Raw genomic sequence first — 9379 nt, 5'->3', positions numbered from 1 at the left:
GCAAGTGACCTGTGGGCAAGTGATCAAACTCCCTTCCGCGGAAAAGTTTTATCCCTATTGTGGGGTCACCAGTACGGTATTTGTATATTGAAATCATATCCCCTCTCAAGCGTCTCTTCTCCAGAGAGAATAAGTTCAGTGCTCGCAACCTTTCCTCATAACTAATATCCTCCAGACCCTTTATTAGCTTTGTTGCCCTTCTTTGTACTCGCTCCATTTCTAGTACATCCTTCCTGAGGACTGGTGCCCAGAACTGGACAGCATACTCCAGGTGCAGCCGGACCAGAGTCTTGTAGAGTGGGAGAATTATTGTTTTATCTCTGGAGTTGATCCCCCTTTTAATGCATGCCAATATTCTGTTTGCTTTGTTAGCAGCAGCTTGACATTACATGCCATTGCTGAGCCTATCATCTACTAGGACCCCCAGGTCCTTTTCCATCCTTGATTCCCCCAGAGGTTCTCCCCCCACTGTATAGATTGCATTCATATTTTTACCACCCAAATGCATTATTTTACATTTTTCCACATTAAACCTTATTTGCCATGTAGTTGCCCATCCCATTCTTTTGTTCAGATCTTTTTGCAAGGTTTCCACATCCTGCGGAGAAGTTATTGCCCTGCTTAGCTTAGTATCGTCTGCAAATACAGAGATTGAACTGTTTATCCCATCCTCCAGGTCATTTATGAACAAATTAAACAGAATTGGTCCCAGCACAGAACCCTGGGGGACCCCACTACCCACCCCTGACCATTCTGAGTACTCCCCATAATCACCACCCTCTGAAATCGCCCTTGTAGCCAGTTTTTAATCCATGTACTCACCCTATGGTCCATGCCAACGGACTTCACTTTGTACAGTAAACATTAGGGGTGCGCATCTTCACTGGCCTCACGATTCGATTCGATTACGATTATCAGGTCCACGATTCACGATGCATCACGATTACTGCGCGCGGTTTTCATCCAAAAAATTTAAGTAGTCAGAAGAACTCCATTTTTTAAATTTTATCTGTTCTTAACACTCCTTGCATGTAGCAAAGTGTAAACAGTGCAGACAACTTAAAGAGGAGCTCCAGACTGCCCCCAAATGACTACAGAAGATGGTCAGAGACTGCAGACATGATACAGGAGATGGTCAGAGACTGCAGACATACTACAGGAGATGGACAGAGACTGCAGACATGATACAGGAGATGGTCAGAGACTGCAGACATAGTACAGGAGATGATCAGAGACTGCAGACATAATACAGGAGATGATCAGAGACTGCAGACATAGTACAGGAGATGGTCAGAGACTGCAGACATAGTACAGGAGATGGTCAGAGACTGCAGACATAGTACAGGAGATGATCAGAGACTGCAGACATGATACAGGAGATGGTCAGAGACTGCAGACATAGTACAGGAGATGATCAGAGACTGCAGACATAATACAGGAGATGATCAGAGACTGCAGACATAATACAGGAGATGATCAGAGACTGCAGACATAATACAGGAGATGATCAGAGACTGCAGACATAATACAGGAGATGATCAGAGACTGCAGACATAATACAGGAGATGATCAGAGACTGCAGACATACTACAGGAGATGGACAGAGACTGCAGACATGATACAGGAGATGGTCAGAGACTGCAGACATAGTACAGGAGATGATCAGAGACTGCAGACATAATACAGGAGATGATCAGAGACTGCAGACATAATACAGGAGATGATCAGAGACTGCAGACATAGTACAGGAGATGGTCAGAGACTGCAGACATAGTACAGGAGATGATCAGAGACTGCAGACATAGTACAGGAGATGGTCAGAGACTGCAGACCTGCTGGACATGGTAAGGGAGGTGCCAGACTGTCCTATCCAAGATGAATAATACCCCGCCCCCCTCACCACTAACCTGTCCCCATATAATACTATTACCATAGCGCTCCCCTGCCCAGTGTCACCACAGACCAATTCCCATCCTTCTTCCCCGAACTCTACACAGTGAACATGCAAATAGGGCAATAAATCAAAAAATTGTGTGCAGAGCTTTATGGTGATAATAAATGCACAAAAAAGTCTTACTTATTCAAAGTAATTCCAGTGCTGAGTGTTCTCTGCTGTGTTCAGATCATTCACCAGAAATCAGGAATAGCACAGCAGAGAACACTCAGCACTGGAATTACTTTGAATAAGTAAGACTTTTTTGTGCATTTATTATCACCATAAAGCTCTGCACACAATTTTTTGATTTATTGCCCTATTTGCATGTAAACTGTGTAGAGGTGGGGGAAGAGCAGAGGTGTCCTCCATACGGCCCCCTTACCTGGCTTGACATGCCGCGGCTCCACTCTCCTCCTCGGAGCTCCGTGCTCCACAAGCCGACCGCCGCCACTCTTAGCAGCAGCGGCTCCAGCCACCGGCGCTCCATGTCCCCGCGAACATGCATACAGCGTCGCTCCTCGCAGGGCAGCAGGGTGATGACGTAAGTCAGAGGCAGCATGAAGGAAAAGCCGGCGCGGCTTACTTCCGCTGCTCTTCGGCGGCTTTCGGCTCCCTTCGGTCGCGGAGGTGGGGCATAACGCGGCGCGAGGATGACGTCATCCTCAATCGATGCCTTAAAGCTATAGCATCGATGCCGCATCGTGGAGGGTCGGATGCCGATGCATCGATTCGGCGATTAATTTCAACAGCCCTAGTAAACATAGTGTCAAATGCTTTTGCAAAATCCAGATACACCACGTCTACAGGCCTTCCTTTACCTACATGGCAGGTCACCTCCTCATAGAAGGTTAGATTGGTTTGGCAAGAATGATTCTTCATGAATCCATGCTGATTACTGCTAATGATACCGTTTTCATTTCTAAAATCTTGTATATAGTCCCTTATCATCCCCTCCAAGAACTTACATACTATTGATGTTAGGCTAACTGGTCTGTAATTCCCAGGGATGTATTTTGGCCCTTTTTTTAAATATTGGTTTTCTCCAATCAGCCGGTACCATTCCAGTCAGTAGACCGTCAGCAAAAATTAGGAACAATGGTCTGGCAATTACTTGACGGAGTTCCCTAAGGACCCTCAGGTGCAAGCCATCTGGTCCCGGTGACTTATTAATGTTAAGTTTACCAAAGTCTTTTTCTAATTCTGTCCTCTGTTAGCCATGAGGGTCCTTCCTGAGATGTGTCATGAGGATAAACATTGCAGTTTTGGTTACTAAAGCCCCCCGATTCCCTTGTGAAGACTGAGAAGAATAAATTCAATACCTTCGCCATTTCTACATCCTTAGTAACCAGATTCCCTTCTTTATGGGGCCAATAAGGTCTGTCCCCCCCTCTTTTACTGTTTATATACTTAAAGAATTTCTTCGGATTTTTTTTGCTCTCCTCCTCTATGCATCTTTCGTATTCTATCTTAGCCGCCCTAATTGCACCCGTACATTTCTTGTTGCATTCTTAGTAAAGTCTAAATGCTGATGATGATCCCTCAGCCTTGTATTTCTTGAAGGCCTTCTCCTTTGCTTTTATATGCATTTTTACATTGGAGTTAAGCCATCCAGGACCTTCGCCTTGGTCACATCAGAAGAAACTATCTCCTGCGCTCCTGTTTAAAGACTGGCTTTGCTGACATCCCTTCTGGCTCCAGATCCTGCTTGCTGTTCCACTACTTTGATCCCTGAATTCTGGCTTGGCTGACTATCCGTTCCGTTTACTGAACTTTGGCTATGTTTTGACTACATTGGTTCTTTTTACTTTTATTATTAAACAAGTGTGATTTAACTGTACTTTTGTCTCGGTCTGATTTCATGGTTTCTGACAACCTCCCATCCTTACTGCGAATCCAAATTATGATAGGAGGTCTGTCTCCCCCTCCTCCCTCAGGTTAGGGCCTATAGCATACTCCAAGTATTATTTTCCCCTTAGTTTCATCCCTTTGGAGCTCTATCCATAAGGATTCCACCTCTTCCCTAGCTCCCTTAGTGAGCATCCATTAACTTGTACACTATTCTTGATATACAGGCATACCCCTCCCCCTTTTTTACCCTCTCTATCCCTGCGATAAAGGGAATACCCTTGAATGGTTGCCAGCCAATCATGAAAGCTGTTGAACCAAGTCTCTGAAATTCCCACAAAATCTAAATCCTCCTCGTACAACAGTATCTCTAGTTCACCCATCTTGTCCGCCAGGCTCCTGGCATTGGTGAACCTGCCACGTAGTTTAGACCATTCGCATACTGTCCTATTATTGTGTTCCAAGATTGCAAATAGGACTTGTTACTATACTGGATATTAAGTATCAGTGCAACCCTTCTGTCCCCTGGGTCCTTCTCCGTGTCCTCCTCTATGTGCTCCTCTGGTCCTCCCTCTGTGCTCCTCCAGTCCTCCTTCAGTCCCCCTCCATGTCCTCCATGCTCCTCCAGTCCCCCTCCGTGACCGCCATGCTCCTCCGGTCCCCCCCATGTTCTCCGTGCTCCTCCGATCTCCCTCCATGTCCTCCGTGCTCCTCCGATCCCCCTCCGTGTCCTCTGTGCTCCTCTGGTCCCCCTCCGTGTGCTCTGGTCCCCCTCTGTGCCCTCGGTGCTCCTCTGGTCCCCCTCCATGTCCTCCGTGCTCCTCCGGCCCCCTCCATGTCCTCTGTGCTCCTCAATCCCCCTCTATGTCCTCCGGTCCCCTTCTGTGCCCTCCGTGCTCTTCTGGTCCCCCTCCATGTCCTCCGTGCTCCTCTGGTCCCCCTCCGTGTTCTCTGTTCTCCTCCGGTCCCCCTCCTTGTCCTCCGGTCCCCCTCTGTGCCCTCCATGCTCCTCTGGTCCCCCTCCATGTCCTCAGTGCTCCTCTGGTCCCCCTCAATGTCCTCAGTGCTCCTCTGGTCCCCCTTCATGCCCTTCGTGCTCCCTTCGGTCCCCCTCCATGTCCTCCTCCGGTCCCCCCCTGTCCTGGATCTGTCAGAGAGAGGAGGAAGGAGCCGGTAAATCTGTAATTTACCGGCTCCTACCTTTTCTGAATGCACAGAGTCAGTGATCACTGACTGTCCATTCATAACTGAGCAGAGTAACCTGTGTTTACGATGTCTCAGTTTATAAATGAAATCTCAGCGTCTCAGCGAGCCACTGAGACTGCCATCAATCAAGGCAGCTGGCGGATCCAGACTAATGCCCCGTACACACGGTCGGATTTTCCGATGGAAAATGTGTGATAGGACCTTGTTGTCGGAAATTCCGACCGTGTGTAGGCTCCATCACACATTTTCCATCGGATTTTCCGACACACAAAGTTTGAGAGCAGGATATAAAATTTTCCGACAACAAAATCCGTTGTCGGATATTCCGATCGTGTGTACACAAATCCGATGGACAAAGTGCCACGCATGCTCAGAATAAATAAAGGGATGAAAGCTATTGGCCACTGCCCCGTTTATAGTCCCAACGTACGTGTTTTACGTCACCGCGTTCAGAACGATCGGATTTTCTGACAACTTTGTGTGACCGTGTGTATGCAAGACAAGTTTGAGCCAACATCCGTTGGAAAAAATCCTAGGATTTTGTTGTCGGAATGTCCGAACAAAGTCCGACCGTGTGTACGGGGCATTAGAAGTAGGGATGACGCGCTGCGTCGACCGATGGCAGTGACGTCAGCAGAGAGTGGACTTCAGACCGCTCTCCGCTGAAAATAGGTCAAAGGAGTGCAAAAGGAATTGCACTCCTGTGACCCATAGGAGAAGCCCAGCCTAAAAAGCTCAGCTTCTCCTTTAATAAGACACGTGGCCACTCATTGAAATTAGAAGAAAAGAGGTTTAACCTTAAACTGCGTAGAGGGTTCTTTACTGTAAGAGCGGCAAGGATGTGGAATTCCCTTCCACGGGCAGTGGTCTCAGCGGGGAGCATCGATAGTTTCAAGAAACTATTAGATAAGCACCTGAATGACCACAACATACAGGGATATACAATGTAATACTGACATATAATCACACACATAGGTTGGACTTGATGGACTTGTGTCTTTTTTTCAACCTCACCTACTATGTAACCAGGGCTGTCTTTGAGGCAGGGCAAAAGGGACAGCTGCCCTGGGCGCTGTCATTGTTGTGGGGCCCAAAGCAGCTGCCTCATACTTGGCAACTATCCCAGTTAAAATTCCCTTGTCCCATGAAGTTTTAGTCCCGTGCTGGGTCCCGATATCTCAGTGTGAAGTGCTGGTACTAATGCTGCCCAGCTCTGCCCTATTGTTATATACAGATGACTCACCTGCTGACCCTGTGTTTACATGTAAATAACCAGCATTCATATGTAAATCGTGGCTGCGTTCATAAGAAAATAGCTGTGATCAGCGGCATTGATATGTAAATAAAGGCAGTATTCATATGTATATCATGCCCCCCTGCAGTGAGGAGATGATGTGCTGTAACCTCTAGCAACCAATCAGTGAACAGTATTACTGTACAGTAATCTCTAGCAACCAATTAGCAAGCAGAAATCATTTGCTGTAACCTCTAACAACTAATCAGTGAGCCGTAATGTGTGCTGTAACCTCTAGCAACCAGTCAGTAAGCAGTAATGATATGCTGTAACCTCTGGCAACCAATCGCAATTGCTGCCTGATCTGATACAGTAAACTGATTTTAAGTCTAGCTGCTATTTATTGTATGTCTCAGAGCAGGTGGAGAGTGAAATTGCATGGAGGGGTGGGGGGGCCCAAAAAAATTTTTGCCCAGGGTCCAGTCAATATTAAAGATGGCGCTGTATGTAACTATGTAACCTGCTTTTTCACAGAAGCCTCTTCAACTTTACTGCCTCACAGTGAAATAAAAGGAAGTTCGAGGTGATGTAACATGATTTCCCATGTGTGTCCTGGGTTTTGGTCATGTGATCAGACCACATGATCAAGTGCAGGTCTCTCAGCAGTGACAGATGCAACGGAGCCTTTGTTCCTGGGGGGTCCAGTCCAGTCCCCATGCCACATCGGCCCTCCATTAAACTTACCAGTGCTGACATTTACCTTTGGATTCCCTTCTCTTGGTCATGTGATATTAAACCAAATGACCAAGTTCAGACTTATTCAATCTCCATCATTTCATGGTATAAATCGTGGATTCCCCGCAATGGATCAAATAGTGTCCTCTTATTTCTTTCTGGACTTTTCCATTGCAAATGCTGTGGCTTTAAGATATTTCCGAAGAAAGGTGATGGCTTCAGAGTCCCCATATATTATTTTTTCTTTGCCTGTAATAAGAAAGACAAGAAGATCCTCTCTGCTAATTGACTCTAAAGTCCCTGAAACTATTCATTTTTAAGACCCAAGCTAAGGCTATTCTTAATATTGTGGCCATGTTATAGCTCTTTATATTTGGAAGTCCCAACCCATTTAGAGTTTAATATTAAAAAAATGAATTCTTCTTTTCCCTTTCCAAAGAAATCGTCTAATCCTTCTGTTCATTCTCACTAGATCTTCCATAGGAACCACCTACCTACCTCCCAACTTTAGAACTTGAGAATAAGGGACACTTTAAGAAGTAAAAGACCTCTTACCGTGCCCTGGAAATAACATGGGCGTGGCCATATTTAACAATGGGAGGGGCTTAGGGACATGGTTAAACAAGACATGGTCTCCCTTGCATTTATAAAATATGCTTTGATTGCTGTGCCACAAGAAAGAGTCTTACATACACGTATAACTGTGTCCCTTACTGCTCCCCCCTGAACGCTGCATTACTTAGTGCTGACCCCTAAACTTTGTGTCAATTACTACTGACCCTTGAACTCTACATCACTTACTGCTGACCCCTGAACTCTGTGTCACTAACTCCCGACACCTGAACCCTGCATCACTTACTAGTGACCCCTGCACTCTTCGTCACTTATATTGACCCCTGAACTCTTCGTCACTTATATTGACCCCTGAACTCTTCGTCACTTATATTGACCCCTGAACTCCGCATCATTTACTATTGACCCCTGAACTCTGTGTCACTTACTTCTGACATTACTTACTAGTGACCCCTGAACTCTTCATCGCTTGCTATTGGCCCCAGAACTCTACGACACTTACTACTGACCCCTGAACTCTGTTACTTACTATTGACCCCTAAACTCTACTTTACTTACTACTTACCTCTATGTCACCTACTACTGAACCCTGAACCCTACATCACTTAATACTGACACCTAAACTTTGTGTCACTTACTACTGACCTCAGTGTCACTTACTACTGACCCCTGATTGTTACCTCACTTACTACTGACCCCTGAACTCTGCATCACTTACTGAACAATGAACTCTGAGGCACTTACTACTGACCCCTGAACTTTGCACCACTTACTACTGAACAGTGAACTCTGCGTCACTTACTCCTGATACAACACAACAAAAAGTAGATTCTGATGTAGGATTTACTGAAGTCCCATATCAGTAAAAAATGGCCTGCCCTTGTCTTGCACTTTGGCACCTTAAGAACGTATTTATTTTGCACTTTTTTTGAACAGCACATACAGTATGCTCTTTACTGACAAACGATTAGTAGGGTGTAGTTCCCTGAACTTGCCCTGAAAGTCTTGGGGTCTCACCCCACCTAGTACCTGGGTGGACTTTGCCTTTGCATGTCCTCTGAAAAATGGTGTTTGCCTGGTTACGGCCAGATGGGCCACGAGTACCCCAGTCCCCTTCAGGAGATTCGTACCCCGGGGATCAGGGCCAGGGTCTTTTCCCTTCAGAGGTGGACCAGCCCCATGGTCCCCTTCAGGCCTCACCATCCTCGACACAGCACTCAATACTCCAACCAGCAATGGCCCCCAACTGGCCAGGCTCTGAAGTTTCTGAAGGCTCTGCAGCTCAGGCCTCTGTCACCTCCCCCTGCTTCTGGAAGTTTTCAGAAACTTCTAGAAGCTAGTGGGTGGAGGTACAGGGGGGGGGACCTGAATATTTATAGGAGTTTGACCAATCCCCAGGCAGTGAGGCAAGATGTGCCCATAAATACTGAAGAGCCTGGCCAGTCGCGGGCCAATGCTGGTTGGAGTATGGAGCCACCCAGCCCCGTGGTCCCCTTCGTGAGGCCTGAAGGGGACCACTGGGCTGGGGGGCTCTGCCTCCAAGCAGGAGCTGAGGAGTGAAGGAAAGAAGCAGTTTGACCAGAGGGATCTTCATCACCCTTCAGTCTCATTCAGGAGACACTCTCTTTTGCAAGGAAGGGCCTGTACAGTAGGAGGCCTGATAAGCAGTCTTTGCCAAGCAGCTGGATTTCAAGTGACAGTGTGGGTACCTCTACCTACCACCCCCAGAGCCCAAAAATGGAGAAGACAGCTGGATACAATGTTTAGCTAGCCTTAAAAGAGACAGTGCCACCACTTACCTTAAAACCACCCTTTCTGGGATCTACTCATAGTAGCTTGCATTTTCCAAA

This window comes from Aquarana catesbeiana, linkage group LG02 (genome assembly GCF_042186555.1).
Source record: "Aquarana catesbeiana isolate 2022-GZ linkage group LG02, ASM4218655v1, whole genome shotgun sequence".
Classification (NCBI taxonomy): domain Eukaryota; kingdom Metazoa; phylum Chordata; class Amphibia; order Anura; family Ranidae; genus Aquarana; species Aquarana catesbeiana.
The sequence above is the reverse complement of the archived record's forward strand: the minus strand, read 5'-3'. Positions refer to the sequence as shown.